At 23.8% G+C, this 19,977-nt stretch overlaps 1 protein-coding gene across 3 annotated transcripts in view; it reads left to right on the top strand.

Annotated features, from left to right (window-relative positions):
- Positions 1 to 19,977, top strand: part of LOC117174739 (octopamine receptor beta-2R) — a 212,992-nt gene that overhangs the window by 142,932 nt on the left and 50,083 nt on the right. The window contains exon 3 of one of the 3 annotated variants that reach the window (XR_004467352.1): positions 753 to 1,747. The exons of the other annotated variants lie outside the window; for them this stretch is intronic. The gene's annotated coding sequence lies outside the window, so the exon portion shown is untranslated. Of the gene's footprint in view, positions 1 to 752; positions 1,748 to 19,977 lie in introns of those variants that run through there. 3 annotated transcript variants of the gene reach the window in all.

Below are 19,977 nucleotides of genomic sequence, written 5' to 3'. Positions count from 1 at the left end.
TCTCTACCTTTTCCAACAAAAAAATATTGGCGTATTTTTGGGACCCATTTTTCCTTTCTTTCCAACTTACAAAATATTGAGGAATTTTTACAAATTAATTTTACAACAATTTTCCCATCCTTTCTTATTTAAAAATATTGGGGTATTTTGTAACTCAATTTTTGGACCAATTTCCCCACCTTTTCCAACTAAAAAATATCGGTGTATTTTGGGACCAATTTTTCCTTTTTTTCCAACATAAAAATATTGAGGAATGTTTGAAAATCGATTTTGCCACATTTTCCCCAGCTTTTTTTATTTTTGAATATTAGGGTATTTTTACGCACTCTTTTAGACCAATTTCTGCACCTTCTACTAAAATATATTGAGATAATTTTCCAATTAAAAAATATTAGGGCATTTTTCGGAACAATTTGTCCATCTCTTCTAACTTGAAAATATTAGGGTATTTTCCGAATCAATTTTGTTATCTTTTTGAATAAAAACTATTGGAATAATTCTGATCCGCGATTCTGGAATAAATTGCCCAACCTTTTTCAAATCAAAAATACTGGCATATTTTTGAAATCCAAATCTGAATCCATTTCACCACCCTTTCCTCTATTTAAAAATATTAGAGTATTTAAAATTTTTTTTAAAACCAATTTTCTCACCTTTTTTAACTAAAAATATTGGCGTATTTTTCAAACGAATTTTCCGATCTTTTCTAAGTGAAAAATATTTGTGAGTAATAGAGAGATTTTTCGTTGCAGACAGCGGCGGAATTTGACCCGGATTTATAAAACTTCTCAAAAGTTCAAAGGCGTCAAAGGTGTTTTGGAAGCTCGAGAAAATTTGTCAACTTGAAGCTTTCAGGTTCTTCAAAGCCACTGATAACCAAAGAGTTATTTTTGCTCTACGAAAGATTGCTTCCTACTCTACTCTCTTCCTACACATCCAAAGATGGTCAAGAGAAATAACTTTTCTTTTCAAATATAGACATGTAGCTTCTTAATTTACGTCAATCAGAAAAAATATTTTCTCAATAATTTTAGTATTGTACAGTTTAAAAACAAAAACAAAAAAAACACAGAATGACAGACAATATTTCTTTGTGTTTACGTTCGTGAAGTTAATTATATAGGATATCAATACAGATATATAATATCAGAGTTGCAGTATTCAGAATTGAAAAAAATGCGGAAAAAATAAAGTTATAAATAGGTATTCCAGATAAATATTATTCTTTTTTATTGATGACTAATCTGGAAATTTATCGCTGTTTGACAATTAATTTCCTGGAAGGTCGCTTGTTTCCGTATTCCTTTCTAAATGTGTAGCAAAAAATGGTGAAAAAACGCATTTTTTTATGACTTATTTATTTTAATTCATATTCGCGCTAAAGGCTCTTTCACGTTCAATTTGTATTTTTAGATATTCTGAAAGTAGCGAAACATCAGAGGAATCAGAAAACAAAAAATGAATACGAATTCAAAGGTTATTCCTATTTTTTATCGATACAGCGTAGATGGGTTTTCATTGGAACTGTTTATTGGTGTTTAAATTAGTTACTTATAATATACAAACCCTTTTTTAATTTGAGAAACCAAATTTATTTAGTTCAAGTATTTGTGTGCTTACACTTAAAATTAAACATAAATTTAAAATTCTGTTTAACATAATGCCTCTTATTTATAATAAAATCGTAAATCAGAAAATGTCCATTTTGGTATTTTTAAATACGATTTTTGTATCATTTCCCTACCGTTTCCAAATTTAAAAATAGGTAATTAGCGCTGGGAACATTTCAATTAATAATAAAATCTATGAAATTGGTTATTGCTTAACTTTTTGAAATTTATTTTCTAGGAAGAAAGTATACTATTATTCCAGAGGCGTCTTTTCTTGCCACACAAAAAATTTGTTTAATTAGCATACATTCAAACACTGAAATATTTTGAAATGATTATGAGGACTGGGTCAAGCCCTTATTTTCTTCTCCCTCTTACCAGGAGAATTTATTATTTGAATTTAACTTTTTTATGTTTTATGTGATGATTTTTTATACCAAAAGATCATTTTGAGAATTTTTAAAGTTTTTCTATAGATTTAAAACACGAAAAAAGCACTTTCAAATAATTAAGAATGACAACTAGATAAAGCCTATTTCGCTTTTTCTCCACTCTACTCTAAAAATAAAAACATTTTTAAATCTTCTGTGTATAGCTCATAAGAACCACTTGCTTCTTTAGATTTCTCAGATTTTTCTATTTTTAATTCAATCAAATTAGAAAACTTTTTTGCTCCAGTAAAATTTCATTTTAGGCTTTACAAATAGCTCTTATTATCAGTGTCACGAATCATTGTCTGTCACAATAAAAACTTTTGTAGACAAATCAAATATATGCGTAGTTGTAAATAATTGTAAATTCTAAATATATTATTTTTAAACTGCATATTGCATTTTTTTTTAAATTTTGTAATTTTAGATTGTCGATGAACAATGGGTATCTGTCTACGGGAAAGTTTTGTACCCCAGCATTGTTAATTAATATTTATTTATAATATTAATTTATAATACTTATTTAGATTTTAGAAAACAAATTAATCCGGTTCAAGTATTTGATGGTTTGCTTGTGGAATTTAATAGCAACTGATAATTTCGTTCAGTTTCCATTTCTATTTTTCCCGCCTCTGCCAACTAAAAAATATTTCAGTCTTTTTTTAAAATAATTTTTCGACCAATTTCTCCACTATTTTTAACTAAAAAAATAGGTATTTATCAACGGAAACATTTGATTTAACAATAGTATTTATGCAAGATTTGATAATCCGGGCGGATGACAGTTCCACCCTGGGTACCTGCGATCAGTCCCCCCACTACAAGGCTTCCCCTCCCTCAGACGAACTGCTGCCGTCCATTCTGGTCAGCCGGAGTCCCTTGTACCTAATGAGGACTAAAATGAGGAGTATAAAATTTTGTCAATTTAGCGCTTAGTGTTTTATAAATATAACATTCGAAATCTTCGAATTATAACGATTCCAACGATATTTTATCAAATATAAAAATTTTTAAATTTAAGAATGATTGTTTAACTTAATGGGAAGTTTTCTGGATAATGTTTCTGTGTATTTTAATCAAATCCACTCAAGCAGCTTTAATTTATTTGTGTAATATTATTCTTGACTTAAAAAAACAATAGAATTTCTCAAAATTGTCATTAAATAATTTTGCATTCCTATTTAGAAACTCAGTAACAATTATAAATTTTTTACGACTTAACCATTTTATTTATGAAAATTAATTAAAAATACAATTCAACACATAAAAAGCAGAACTGGGACGAAAACAGAAAATTGAATTTGCTTAAATGTCGACAAAATTGTTTAAACCGAATTCGGCAATTTTTTAAAATAATTTTTAAAAAATAATGTTTGTTAATAATACTCTGGACGTTTTACTGCTAGCCCTGATGTTTTAATTATTAACTTAAGTCTAAACCAAAAGAGACTCATTTTAGAACATAATAAGGAATCTTCATAAAATGAGTTGAATTTTTAACCAAGAAAGATTTTCCATTCACTAAAAAAAATCTTAGCCAAAATCTTGAATTTTTAATCTAGAAAGACGAATTCCCTGCAAAACAGTTTAGTTTTCAATACAAAGATATGAATTTTTAACAATAAAGTTTAATTTTCAACAAAAAAATATGAATTTTCTACTTAAATAATTCAATCTTCAACTAAAAAAGATATTTTATCAAGCAGAGATGAAATAGTTATATTTGCAGTTTAAGCAATTATTTTCAAGTAAATAAAAACAAATTTTGAATAGAAAAATACAACTTTCAACGAAAGAAATGAATTTTTTTCTACAATGATAAGATAAAATCAGAGAAAATAATAAGAGACAAACAAACAAGTTTTCAATAAACAGTTAAATTTTCATATTGAAAGAATAATATTTTATTTATTATTGTTCAATTATCAAAGTAATTTTTCAACAAAATAGTTCAATTTCAAACCAAAAAGGTCAATTTTTAACTTAAATTTGGGATTGTCAACCAAAAAGGTTAAAAAAAGCAGCTTAAATTTAAAATATATTTGTTAAATTTTTAACCAAAAGAGTTGTTTTGAACAAAAAAACAATAAAAATTTAAGATTTCTGAACCAAAAAAGTTAAATTTTAAACTAAAGAGGTGATTTTTTTAACAAAAACATTAATTTACTAGCAAAAAAGACGATTTTTTATTACAATTACAGAAGTCTCAACCAAAAAGTTAAAATTTTAAGAAATTAACAAAACACAAGAATTCTTAACCCAAAAATTGAATTTTCAACTAAACTAGATGAACTTAAACAAACTAATTTGTAAATAATAGTTCAATTTTAACAAAAAGGTGGATTTTTCTTTGAAAAGGACCATTTTCCACCAAAATGGGAATAGATCAATTTTTAATTATCAAAGTAATTTTCTAACCAAAATAAAGAAATTTTCAACAAAACAGTTCAATTTCCAACCAAAGAGATGATTCTTTAACTAAAACTTTGAATCGATAACCAAAAAATGCATTTTTAAGAACTTAATTCAACTTTAAATACTATTTGTTAGATTATTAACTTAAAAGATGAATTTTCAGCTAAAAAAGAAGAATTTAAAAAAGATTAGTTTACAATCAAAAAGACGAATTTTCAATAAAATTAAAAAATTCTCAACTAAACAGTTGGATCTTAAACCAAAAAAGGGAAATTTGTTAACAAAAAGTTTAATTTACTCGTAGAAAATGAAATTTAAAACCTATTTGTTAAATTTTTAACCAAGAAGGTGATTTTTTAAAGAAAAAAATTAATTTTGAAACAAAAAAAAATGAAATTTCAATAAAAATGTAAGATTGCTGAACCAAGAATTTGATTTTTAAACTAAAAAAGATGATTTTTCAAACAAAAAGGTTAATTTACCAGCAAAACAAAATGATTTTTCGATACAATTCCAGAAGTCTCAAACAAAATACAAAAATTCTCAACCGAAAAGTTGAATTTTGAACATGGTGCTTTATTTTAAAATATCAGAATCAGCAATCACAGGCAGATTTACATAAAAAATGTATTATATTTTATATAAAAGTGTTGTGTATAAAGTAGAAAAATTGAAATTTTTGAAAAAATTGAGTGCGAAGCACGAGATACGTTATGAGAATGTGTTCGTTAAAGCCGAAAGAGCTTTAACGAAAGAGAGTTCACAATCAAAAAATTATAGGTGTCGATTCTTTGACAAGGTCTGTGCGCACAAAGTCTCGAACGAAGCTCTTTTAACGGAAGAGAATTCACAATCACAAAATTAGTGTCCACTTTTTTAATTAAAATTAATCTTTTCGGGTTTAAAAGTAAAATATTTTCTAAAAAATCGTAAACTTAACAAGATATTCTAGTAAGAGCTCGCCCATAAAATACCGTTTTTAGTTGAATATTTAGTTTTTTGGTTGAGAATTCTTAAACCTTTGGAAATTCGTCTTTTTCGATAGTAAATTAATTTTTTTGTTTAAAAATGTATGTTGTTATTTTAAAATCCAACTTATTGGTTCAGAATTTTTGAATTTGTTGGAAATTCGTCTTTTTTGCTTGTAAATTAATCTTCTTGTTTGAAAAATATTCTTTTCTAGTTAAAAATTCTTTCATTTTGTTAGAAAGTTGTCGTATTTTTCCCGATAGAAAATTAATCATTTTGTTGAAAAATTTATGTTTGTGGTTAAAAACTTAACAACTAGGTTTTAAGGTTGAACGACTCAATTTATTAAATTGTATTGAAAATTCGTTTTGTTTACTCGTAAATTATTCTATTTGTTGAAAAATTTATCTTCTTTAGTTAAATTAAACTTTTTTTAAAAAATCGTGTTTTCAATCAATTTAGTTAAGTTAAAAATGCAACTTTTGGGATGAGGATTTTTGTATTTTTTTAAAATTCTTTTTTTCTGCAGGAAATCAATAATTTTGTTTCAAAATTCATCTTTCTGGTTGAAAATTTAATAAATACTTTTGAAGTTGAACGACCTTATTAAAAATTAAACAAAAAGATTCTTTTTTAAAAGTTTGACTTTTTGGTTGAGACTACTGGAATCGTATCGAAAAATTGTCTTTTTTGCTAGTAAATTAATATTTTTGTTTAAGAAATCATCTTTTTGAGTTTAAACTTCAAATTCTTGGTTCATAAATCTTCCATTTTTATTCAAAATTCGTTTTTTTTTTGTTCAACATTTATATTTTTGTTTGAAAAATCATCTTGTTGACAAAAAATTTAGCAAATAGGTAACACTGCTGTTTTAAAAATTAAAAATAGAATTATTTTAGAAAAATTCAACTCTGGTTGAGAATTTTTGACTTGTATTGAAAATTCGTTTTCGACTGGTAAATTTAACTTTTTGTTTAAAAATTTCCCTTTTTTGGTTTAAGATCCAACTGTTTGGTTGAGAATTTTTGAATTTTATTGAAAATTCTTCTTTTTTATAGTAAAATAATCTTTTTTAAATTCTTCTTTTTTAGTTGAAAATTCATCATTATCATTAACAATGTTTCAAGATGGTTTTTAAGTTTAACGACTGAATTGAAAATTTAAACAAAATTTCTTTCTTAAAATTTTAACTTTTTGGTTAAGACTTTTGAAATTTTATTAAAACATCGTCTTTTTGCTAGTAAATTAATCTTTTTATTTTAAATATCTTTTTAATTTGAAATTGAAATTTTTGGTTCAGAAATTTCAAATTTTTATTGTTTTCTGCTCAAAAATAATCTTTCTGTTTAAAAAATCATCTCTAAGGTTAAAAATTTTACAAATATGTTTTAAATATAAACTGCTTTTTTCTAAATTAAAAAAATTTATTTACAAAAAATTGTAACTCTTTGGTTGAGAATTTTTGAATTGTACTGAAAATTCGTTTCTTGCTAGTAAATTAATATTTTTGTTAAAAAATGTATCTTTTTGGTTTAAAATTTAATTTTTTGAATAAGTATTCTTAAATTTTTATTGAAAATTCGTCTTTTTAGTACTAAATGAAATTTGTGTGTTTTTGGGTATAAAATTAACTTTGATCGAAATTTCCTATTTTTCATTTGATAATGCAACTTTTTTGTATAGAAAATTCGTCTTTTTGGATTAAAAATTCATCTTTTTTGGACAGAAAGTTATATTCCATATTGAAAAAAGACATTTTTGTAAAAATTGATCTTTGCAAGTTTAAAGTTTAACTATTTTGTTAAAGAAGTCATCTTTTTTCATAGAAAATTCGTCATTTTGCATTGAAAATTTATCCTTTTTAGTAGCAAACGAATCTGTCATATATTTTAATGAAATTTGTTGTTAAAAATTCATATTTCCGAGTTAAAAATGATACTAGTTTGTTACAAAAATTACCTTTTTCATTGGAAGATAACTTGTTTAAAAAAATTCTTTCTTTTGCATTAAGTTGTAAGTTAAAAATTCAACTATTTTGTTAAAATTAATGTTTTTTGTTGAAAATGAAACTCTCTGAAATAGAAGATTCGTCCTTTTGGTTTGAAAATCAATCTTTTTGGTCAATGAGTCATCACTCTTATTTCAAAACTAACTTTTTGTTAAAAAGTGAACTTTCTGCAAAATTTTCGTCTTTGTTGGCTTAGAAATTCAACTGTTTGGTCTGTGTTTAAAGTTTTTTTTCTCTGAAAATTCGAACTTTCGGTTCAAAATAAATTTTTTCAAGTTCAATGTTCCACTCTTTGTTTTAAAATCACATTTTTTCGTCGAAAATTCGTCTTTTTGCATGGAAAATCATTTTTTTTTTGTAGCAGAAATCTTTGCCATTTATTAATTAAATTTGTTGTCGAAAATTCATCTTCGAGAGTTAAAAATTCGACTATTTTGTTCAAAGATTATATTTTTGTCAAAAATTCAACTGTTATGAATAGAAATTTCGTCCTTTTGGATTGAGCAATCATCTTTTTTTGGTCAAAATGTCATCTTATTTATTAAAAAATAATTTTTTTTATTCAACAGTCTTCTAAAAGAATCGTCTTTCTGGATTCACAAATTTTTAAATAGTATTATTGTACAATTACTATTCTTTTCGTATTAAAAAGTTCACTATTTGGTTCAAAATTGAATTATCATTTTGTTCAACACGTTTTGATTTAATGTCAAAATTTGTTTTGGTTGAAAATTCAACTACTTGATTTAAATTTAACTTTTTTGTGAAAAACTAATCCGTTTTTATTGAATATTGAATTTAAACGAAATCTTTATTGGTAGAAATGTATCTAAAAATTCATCTTTTGATAGAAATTGAATCTTTTTTGGTTAAAAATTCAAATGTTTAGTAGTGAAAAATCAGTATGCTTTCGTGAAAAACTCTATTACATTATTTAACATTTATCTCTTTTGTTGAAAATTGAACTATTTGGTTAAAAATCGATCACTTTTGGTGCGGTATTCCACTATTTTGTTCAAGATTTGGGTTGTTTGGTTTAATTCAATTTAAAAAACAAAATAATATTATAACTCATTTTTTACTTGCCCTACAATTTTAATTATTGTTTCCTTTATTTAAATTAAAATCAATACTTATATATGGACAATGCAATTAGCAAAAAAAATTGGCATAATATTATTAACTTCTGTGTTAATTCTGGGTAATAAATAATAAAAATAATATATTAGAAAGGTTTCGGGATCACGATCATTCCTGTCTTTCTCACTCTCACTTATTCATGTTGCGAGAAAAAAGACAGACAACCAAGTCTTGATGTCTGCTATCGCCGAAACTCCTAATGAGTAAGTCAATGGTCGTCTTTAGTCGTCCCTGGTCGTCACTGGTCGTCGTTAGCTGTCTCTGGTCGTCACTGGTCGTCTTGAGCCGTCTCTGGTCGTCACTCGTCGTCTTTAGACGTCTCTGGTCGTCACTGCAGTTTTCGCTAGAGTAGTCTCAGTATTCTTTCTAGAAGTAGAGCAGTTTTTGTTATCTAACTGATACAAATCTAGAAAGGGACATTTAAATAAGTATCAAATTACTAAATTCATCAACTTTTATTACTAATCATCTGTTACATCAGTGATGGGTGTAATTGTGTCTGAATCTCAACTTGTTAAATTTGTAGTCAAATAAAAATTGTATTTAATTTAGTGGTTAGTAATCTAGAATTAATGATGAGATCGAAAATCAGAGGATGTCTGACACAGAAGAAGTCAGAGGGTTGTCTCATAAAATCAAACGTACCCAAACACAAACAGACTGACTGAACTGCTAACAGAGGGAGACAGAGAAATCTGTGTTTGCTTTCAGGCTTTCAACTGGTAAACCGGCGAGTGCTCTGGCAGAAGCTCCTCGTTAAGACAGAGCAAATAAACAATTAGCACAGGTTCATTACAACGAGGTTGCATTATACACTTCGCTTCATTTCAGTTATTTCGCGAAAATTCTCTACTCTCTAAATAAACATTTCACGATCAAACGAACAAACGATCATGAACCCGTTTTTTTTTTCTCAAGAAAATATTAGTTAGGCCTGGATACTATTGACCCTTGGCTAACAAAACATCTGCCTCTAAGAAGGCACTGAAATTTCTTACCTAAATGTTTAAGATCATTTTCAAGATTTTTCATTAATCCTGGAAATTAGCTAAATTAATTCCTTCAGAAATAAAAGGAAAACAAAATATGTAAATCATTAATAAAAATAATATTCATTTTCAACCAAGCAGTTGCATGTTTGATCAAAGAGATGAAATTTCTACCAAAAGAGTTGAAAATACGAATCATAAAAGATTAATTTTCAAAATGAGTTGAATTGTCATTTTTTGAAAGATTTTTTTAGTTAATAAGGAAATAAACTTAAATCAAAAGTGTTAAATTTTCACGCCAGAAAGATGAGCTTTCTACAAAAGAGTAGCATCTTTAACCAAATTATTGATTTATAAAAAGAAAAGATGAATTTTTAAATAAAAAGATTAATTTCCCAATAGGACAGACGAATTTTTAACAAAGTTAACATTTTTAACCGAACAGTTGAATTTTCAACCAAGAGGATTAGCTTTATACCAAAAAAGACCATTTTTAGAAAAATACATACATCTTCAATCAACTTGTTAAATAGTTAAATTTTCAGTAACAAAATTTCTTTCAAACCAGAAAGCGAATTTTCAACAAAATGCATAAATGTTTGATGGATACTTAAATTATTGAAAAACTTAAATAATTTTTTACTAAGTAGTTAAATTTTTAACTAAAAAATATCCATTTTTATCCCAATATGGAATAGTTAACTTTTCATTAAAAAACTAAACTTTTAATTCGAAAGAAAAGAATTTTCGATAAAATATTCGAATTTTCAAAAAAAAAATCAGTTTCAACCAAATAATTAAATTTTCTACCAGACAGTTAAATTTTCAAGCCCAAAAAACTAATTTCACACAAAACATTTTAATTTTCAACAAAATAGTTCTTTTACAACTGAAAAATAAATAAATTACATAAAAAATATTACGTCAAACAATAAATTATTCTTTTTAGTTGAAAAATCAACTTTTTTAAAAAGAATTTTTGTGTTTAAATAATAGATCTTAAATTTGCGAAATAAACTGAGAATTTAAGATCTATTATTTGAATTTTTACTTGGACGACACTCAATAACATGTACTAATTTTGAGGTGATGTTACAAAATCGTATTTTGCATATTAAATAAATCTTTATGTTTAAAAATTCATCTTTTTTAGTTGAAAATTCAACTTATTGATTGAGAATTCTCAAATTTAATTGAAAATTCGTCTTTTTATGGTAGTACATTAATCTTTTTTAGTTGAAAAATCTACGTTTTGGTTGAGAATTTTATTATTTTGTTGAAAATTTTTTTTTTCTTTGAAAAAATAATTATTTGGTTTAAGAAGTCATATTTCTGGTTTATAATTTAACAACTAGGTTTTAAAGTTAAACGACTTTATTAAAAATTCAGAAAGAAGTTTCGTGTTAAAAAATTCAAACCTTTAATTGAAAATTCTTGAATTTTTTTACAAATTCGCCTTTTTCGGTAGCAAATTAATCCTGTTATTGATAAATTAATCTTTTTCAGTTAAAAAGTAAACTTTTTGCTTGGGAATTTCGGTGTTTTATTTAAAATTCGTATTTTGTTAGTAGTAAATGAATCTTTATGTTTAAAAAAAACTCATCTTTTTTAGTTCAAAATTCAATTTTTTGTTTGAGAATTCGTCTTTTTTGGTCGTAAATTATTCTTTTTGTTGAGAAATTATTATTTTTTAGTTAAACAGTGCACATTTTGTTTGAGAATTTTTGTGTTTTGTCAAAAATTCATCTTTTTTATATTAAATTTTCTATATTTAATAAATAAAAAAAGTAAATACATCTTTTTGTTGAGAAATAATTCTTTCTTAGTCAAAAAATCAACTTTTTGGTTGAGAGTTTTGGTATTTGGTTAAAAATTCATTTTTTTATGTTAAAAATAATTATTTCCTTTAAGACGTTATCTTTTTGGTTTATAATTTAACAATCAGGTTGAGAATTTTTGTCTTTTGTTCCAAATTCGTCTTTTTTGGTAGTAAATTAATCTTTATTTTCATAAACTCATCTTTTTTAGTTGAAAATTCCACTTTTTGGTTGAGAATTTTTGTGTTTTGTTAAAAATTCGTCATTTTTTTATGATAAATAAATAAAGTAAATTAATCTTTTTGTTGAGAAATTAGAATTTTTAGTCGAAAACTCAACTTTTTGGTTGAGAATTTTGGTATATTGTTAATAATTAAATTTTTTTTGAAGAAAATTAATCACCTTGTTTAGGAAGTCCTCTTTTTGGATAAAAATTTAAGAACTGGGTTTTAAAGACTTTATTCAAAATCCAGAAAAAAATTTCTTGCTTAAAAATTCAAATCTTTGGTTAATAGTTGAATTTTAAAACTAAAAAAAAGTTTTTAATCCAAAATAGATTACTTGCACTGTAATAAAAGAACTGAATTTCAAAATAGAAAGAAAAGAGTTTTCTACAAAATATTTGAATTTTCTTCAATACATTTTAAAGTAAATAATACAGTTTTTAATTTTTTGTGGAAATGCTGAAACAAAAATAGTTTTGATTGAAATATGACAAAAATTAGATTTCCAGGGTTTATTTATTTATAACAGTAAAAAGTTTCGAATGCTCAATACAATTTTTGCCGTACTATAGAATTTTTTAAAATTAACCGCCAGCATTTGAATAGAAAGATTGAAAAAATAGTCGCGAAACCATTTTTGTCGAAAGTTCACCTGATTCGTTAAAAATTATACTATTTAAATAAAAATGCGCTTGGTGGTTTAAAATTAGTTTTTCTCACAAAAAAATGCATCTCTTTCGTCGAAAATTTATCTCTTTGATTAAAAATTCATTTTTTTACTTGTTTTCTTAGTTGAAAATTCAAATGTTAAAATAAAAATTAATGTACTTTGTTCAAAAATCGTCTTTTTATAGAAAATTATTTTTGTCGTCGTCAACTGAAAATTTTAATATTCTATTTTAGATTGAAAAGGTTTTCACTCCAGTTTAAAATTTATATTGTTTATTTTGAAAATGTAACTATTTAGTATAAAATGATTTAAATTTTTCGAAAATTAAATCATATTATAAAAAATGTATGTATTTTTTTGAAAATTCGCTTTCTGGTTTAAGAGCAGTTTTTTACTGAAAATTAAAATATTTGATCGGAAAATTTAACTCATTGGTCATAAAATTCGTCTTTTCAAGTGGAAAATAGTTCTTCGTGGTAGAAAATTCATCTTTTTGGAGAAGGAATTATCCTTTTTGTTTGAAAAATCGTTCTTCTTGATTTTCAAATTATTCGGTAAATTTTTTTTTTTGCTAAAAATGAAAATTCTTGATTAAAAATTCTTTTCTTTTGTTTAAACATTAATGATTTCATCAGAATACTCAACTAGTAAATTTTAGGATGAAAAAATTCTCTTTTTTTAGTAGAAAATTTAACTGTTGGTTGAAAATTCGACTGTTTTTTTTTTATCTTACATGAACTCATTTTTTTTAATATAAACTATTAGGTTTTTGTACTGAGAATTTTGTTGTTGTTAAAAATTTAAATACTTAGTAAAATGTTTGAACTTCTTTGTTATAAATAAATTTTTTCGCTTAAGAATTCACTATTTGAGTGTAATGTTCACCTCATTGGTTAAAAGTTATACTATTTTGTTGAAAATTCGCTTTTTGGTTCAAAATTAATTTTTCCAACTCAAAATGCATATCTTTCTTCGAAAATTATCTCTTTGATTAAAAACCTACTCTTTTTAGTTGAAAGTTAATCCTTTCTTAATTGAAAAATCATTCTTGATTGAAAAATGATCTTTTTTACTAAAAGTTTAACTACTTTGTTGGAAATTTTATTTTTCATCTGAAAATGTAATAATGCCATTTTTAGTCTAAGATTTATCTTTAATGGTTAAAAATTTAAATATTTGGATGAAAATTAACGTATTTTGTTAAAAAATTCGTATTTATTGAAAGTTCATATTTTTTGTTATTGCTGAAAATCCAACCAATTGAATGTAATTTTTTTTTTAATTTGTATTTTTTCATACAAAATTAATCTCGTTAGTTAAAAAATCATCTTTTTCCAAAAATTAAGTTAATTGATTGAAATTTTGACTCTTTTGTTTGAAAGTTTTATTTTTTGTTAAATAATAACACTACTTGAAGATTCACCTCTTATTTTTAAGATTTACCTATTTTTTTGAAGCATCATTTTTCCTGGGGAAAATTAATTTTTTTATTGCAAATTTTATATAGTTTTGTTAAAAATTCAACTTTTAATGAAGAATTCGCCTATTTTGTCAAAACTTCAAATATTAAAAAAAAAAACCCCTTTTCTATTGAAAATTCACTGTTTTTTAGCTTAACGTTAATTTTTTTAACTAAAAATTTGAATATTCCATTTTTGGTAGAAAATGGATCATAGTTAAAAATTCGTTGTCTTTTTTCTTGTTTAATGCCCAAATCTTAACTGAAAATATAAATATTCAATTTTTGATGAAAAATTGCTCGTCTTAGTTGAAAATTTATTTATTTTGTTTAAAATTAATGTTTTTTAGTTAAAACTTCAACTGCTTTCTTCAATATTTGTTTCTTTTTTTGTTTAAACATTAATTTTGTTATTATTGAATAAGACAATTCAGAAAAATTCATTTCAATTTTTTGTGTCCCTCAAGTTAATTTCAAAATCAAAATTTAAAGATTATATTAATTTTGGGTTGACACAAATCCTTTCTTAAACACTCTACACTCTTGATTATATCTACACTCTTGATTATACCACACAGCTATTTTATTAGCGGATACAACAATTCGATTAGTTGCAGTGACTATTTAGTTAGTACCCGCAACTAAGTAAATGGTTGTCCCAACTAATGAAATGGCAGTACTTCATCTTACAAACTAAATAGTTGGCCCAACTAACCAATTTGTTTCAGTGTGGTAAGCCAGTTAGATCGTTTTTATTATATCCCTGGTGTCTGTTTAGATACAGCATTTATCTAACATTTTAGAAATCCTTTCGAAAAGCTTTATCATGTTTAGTTCGCTTACACCTCATTTAACGAAAATTATTTACTCTATAAATTCCTACCGTGATTGACGGTATAAATAATTGTTTTTCTAACAAAGCGGTTTTGTGGGATTTTTGAATTATTACAGTCCACTATACCAACGCAACGCTTTGATAAATGAAATGTATTGATTTGATGATGCACCGCTCGTAAATAACGACTTTCTGTACGAGCCCATTTAGCGGACCTTTAACAAATATTCTCTCGTAACATGCACCAAATTTATTGGTCTGCCGCTATTTGCAACTTTTACCATTTAATAAAAAAATGTACATAGTTAAAAAGCAGTTGATGTATTTCTATTTATCTCCTGAAAATCCTTAGCACAAATTAGCCCTTTAAGGAACAGAGTATGCCGAAGAAAATATATGATTACAAGCTTTAATCGAAGGATGTTGCATGTTTAGTAGAATTAAGCGTGCGGATTGCACAACGACCTTAGCGCTCGAACACAGACGGCCCAGTAGGCAAGAGAGGGGATAACGCGTTGCTACGGACCGAGTTGATTGAACATGACGGCAGTTTCAAAATTATTGGTCCTATTAACGCGGCCCTTCGCCACGCGTTATCCCCTCCCTTGCCTACTAGGCTGGCTGAATCCACACGCTTAGGTAGTTGTGCAATCCGCCTGCTCAGTTATTACTAGAGTTGTGAAGCATCCTTGAAATAAAAAGTAGTAATCTCAATCTTAGGAGTAGTTTTGTTTAGTAGGAATCGATTATATGGTTGTAGTAATGTGGTATAGTAAGAACCGACTACAGTTTTCTACTTCTACTAGACTATTATGTGCGCGCGCATGCGCGCGCTCACTTTTCTACTCATTTTTATTATTTACTCAATTTTCTAATTACAATTTATTTGTTAAAATTTTCTGAAGACTTATATTCTTGTTCACGTATTAAGTAACGTTATTTTAAACCCTTTTACCTTTCCACGTCCTAACTGCAGTTACGTAACATTTATTTTGTATTAGTTCAAAAAACTGAATAGACGTTTTGTAAGTAAGAATAGATTTTTAGGATGTATCGTGGTATAGAAATACATTGAAAAATATTTTGACGTAACAGAAGAATGCTTTTTTGAGACTTTTTTAGTTACACACATTTTCAAATTATTTACAAGAAAAGAAGTATGAGCAGTTTTTTTTAGAATTATATTAATTTTATTATTTTAATGAGGCAATTAGGAAAGATTTTTCAAAGTTTTATTACGAAAGTAGTAGCTAATATTTAATTACATAATCTGAGAGGAAATAACATATTTATATTACTAAATATTAACAATTTAAATCCAATCTTTATATACTTTGATGTTGTATTTTTTATTATTAAACTTTAATTTATATTATAATATTATTAAACTCAATTATTTCACAATGTGTCTATTAATTTAATAATCTTGTACATTAGTTAACAAAATTAGATTTCAAGAAATTATTGCTGTAACATTGAATAAACCAATTTAAAGTTTATTGAAATTTAATCTGATTTTAAATTTGTAAATAATTTTAAAGTATGAAATATGAATATAATATTATTGTAAAAGTTATAAGCATGTATGGAATAATATTATTAAGCTTTATAATTTGCAAATATATAAATCATGAAAATATTATTATTATAATTAAAACCTGCTAAAAAATTTTTTGTTAATAACTCAATCATGTAAAATTTAGAATTAATATAGCTCCAATATTCAATAGTCAATAAATTTTGATTAAATAACGTTAAAATAAAAATATGGTATTAGTTAATTTTAATCTATAAATAAAAAGTTTTTTAACATTAAATCATTAACAGAATTAAAACATGAATATAATACGTTCATTCAATTGTAATTTAGTATAATAACTTTATGTTTTGATCCCAATTTTAATTATAGTTTGTATAATAGTATTATTAAACTTAATGATTTCACAATATATCTATTAATTTAATAATCGTTTATATTATTTCAAACAATTAAATTTCAAGATAAACTTTAAATAATTATTCCTATAACATTGAATAAACCAATTAGAAATGTATTCAAATTACGTTTAATATCTATTTTGTACATAATTTTAAAGTATAAAATATAAATATAATGTTATTATAAAAAATTAATAGCATGTATGACTTGATATTATTAAGCTTTATAATTTGCAAATATGAAACTAAATAAAATATTATTATGGCTAAAACTTTCAAAAAAATTTTTGTAATGACTCGCTTATTTAAAATTTAATATTAATATAGTTATTTTTACCATTAAATCATTAAGATAATTACAACATGAAAATAATAAATTTATTTAATTCTAATTTAGTTTATGATAACTTTATATTCAAATAACATTTTTTATTGTAATTTATAAAATAATATTAATTACCTTAATGATTTCACAATATATCTATTAATTTAATATTCTTTTATATTATTAAAAAAAAATAGATTTTAACATAAACTTTCAATTATTATTCCCGTAACATTAAATAAAAAAAAAGTTTTTATATATAGGATTACTGTAGTATTCTCCAAGTTCGCGGCGGCACCTCTATTTATATATTATTATTAATATTATTATTAATTATTATTAAAAAATATATTATTAATATTATTATTGTTTTTGTAACAAAAAGGAAAGTTAAAAGTGAGCAAAAAATATATGTAGAATAAAAATTATTTAAATGATTCAATGAAAATAATTTATTTAATAGTTTTTATGTTATTGATTGTTTAATTATTATTAGCTGATTAATTTCTTTCACAATATTAAATTACATAAAGATTAAAGTGTAACATTGTTTAACTTAAAAAATAAATGTATTATTTGCATTAAGGTTGTGTTAATTAATATGGGATATTATTTGTATAATCAAATTTGATCCATATTGAAAATTTCCGTATTCCAATTTCCTGATTAAAAAAATGTTTTCGATGATTTGAAATAATTATCTAAATTGTTGATGTTTTAATGAAACTAATTTATTAAAGTCATTTTTTGTAATGTTTGTGATGTTGGGAAATGAGTATCTGAATTCAATTTTCAAAATTATATGCACATAGATTTTAATGAGAATAATTATTCACTGATTTTTATGTTCTTAATAATTCATTATTTATAGATTCTGCTAAAATTTATTTTTCCTAGAATTAGATAAAGGCTTATAATTAATTAAAGTTAAACAAAGACAAGTCCAAATTAAAAAAATATTATAAGTGAAAATTATTTAAATGCTTGAATGAAAATTATTTTTGAAGCTTTGAATTGTTTGAATTTTCAATGAAAATAATTCTTTAATGCCTTTTTTGTTTTAAAACGATTGAATATTTATTATTTAATTATTTTTTGTCTGATTAATTTCGACAACAATATTGAAGAACATAAAGATTTTACAATACAATTTTATTTTATCTTTAGAATATTTTTAACATTTTAACATTTTACTTTTTATATCATTAATATTTATTATAATTATTTTAGGAATAAATGCAAATTCATTAATATTTTTTTGAATAAGAATTGAAATAAATATAATATAATTTATTCCTATAATTTTATTTTTAAATAAAAATTTTAATGATCAGAATTATATAATTTTTCTGATGTTTGTGAAGTGAAATGAGTATCTAAATTCAGTTTTCAAAGATATAAGTAAATTATTTAAATTTTTCGACATCAGTTTTAAAGTTTATTAATAAATGAAACATATAGAAATTCCGTTTCAAATATGAAGAAAATATAATGTGAAAGTATTTGAATGATTCAAGGAAAATAATTGTTTAATTCTTTTTATGTTTTGAACTGATTAACTGTTAATTGATTCTATTAAAAATTAATATTTCTGAAATCATTCAAAAATGTTTGTAATAAACTAAATTTAAAAAAATGTTTTAATTTTGTCTGAAATTAGCATAAAATCCAAAATAAATAAGGTAAATAAATCTAATTATTAGAAATGAAAATGAAAATTAAAAAAAAAAGTAGAACAAAAATGATTTCAATGTCTAAATTAAAATGATATAGGGTGAAAGTTATTTGATGTTCCAATGCAAATAATTTTTCACTGCTTCTCATATTATGTACTTATTAAATAATTACTGACTAATTGTTGTTTTTTGTTTCAAAAAACCGAATATAATTTGTTTTTAATGAAGAAATATGAATTTATTGTTTGCATTAAGGTTATGTAATTGAATAGTGGCTATTATTTTAAAAGTAAAAATTTATTTTTCGTTCAAAATATCTCCATCACAATTATTTTTTGTAATGATTCTTATGTTGTAAATTGATTATCTAAATTCCATTTTAAAAATTATATGTACATACATTTCAATGAAAATAATTATTAAATGATTTATCTAAAATTGATATTTTCTAAAATTAGTTAAAAGCTTATAGTTAATTAGATTTCAACAAAGGAAAGTTGAAATTAAAGAAATATATAAAGTGAGAATTATTTGAATGTTTCTATGAAAATAATTTTTCTAAACTTTATATAATTTGGATATTCAATGGAAAATAATTGTTTAATGCTTTCTTGTTTTGAAATGATTGAAAATTTATTAATTTATTCTGTTAAAACTTAAATATTCTGGAAAAACCTTAAAATAAATAAAAATATTAATTAATTAAAGTTCAAGCTTGAAGAAAAAATATAAAGTAAAAATAATTTGATTTTTTTAAATAAAAATAATTTCTTGAGACTTTTTATGCTGTGAATTAATAATTAATTTTTAACTGATTAATTTTAACCATAATATTGAATCACATAAAGATTCAGTTTAAGACGTTTTCAGTTAAGTAACATAAAATGAGTATTTAGTTTTAGCTTATGTAATTGAATATTAATTATATTTTTTCTTTCGAAATTTTTTAAAATAAATGATTAATTGTTTTAAAGTATTATATTAAATTTTTCACACTATTCTCATGTCGTGAAATAAATATCTGCTTGCAATATTTGAATTTATATGAAAATTTGTCTTAATTTGTTGTAAAATAAGTATCAAGGATTACTAATAAATAAGATTTTCAGAAATGACAGTGAAAATAAAAAATAAAAAAATGGAAAAAAAATTATTTCAATGACTAAATGAAAATTATAGGTAAATGGTTTTTACGTTATTAACAGATTAATTAATTATTAGATGATATTTTTCACCATAAAAAAATACATTAAAATTGAATTGGAATTTCTTTTGAATAAGCAACATAAATTGATTATTTACTTGAAGCTTATTTAATTTAATATTGGCCATAATTTGTATAATAAAAGTTTGTGAATTTTTAAATACCTCCTTTCCTCCTAAAATTAATCATATAAAATAAAATTAATTATATATAAAATATATATAAAATTAAAATATAAAATTAATCAATCAATATTATTAATTATAT

This window comes from Belonocnema kinseyi, chromosome 6, assembly GCF_010883055.1.
Source record: "Belonocnema kinseyi isolate 2016_QV_RU_SX_M_011 chromosome 6, B_treatae_v1, whole genome shotgun sequence".
Taxonomy (NCBI): domain Eukaryota; kingdom Metazoa; phylum Arthropoda; class Insecta; order Hymenoptera; family Cynipidae; genus Belonocnema; species Belonocnema kinseyi.
Note: the sequence above shows the minus strand (reverse complement) of the source record. Positions and strands in the feature narration are given on the sequence as shown.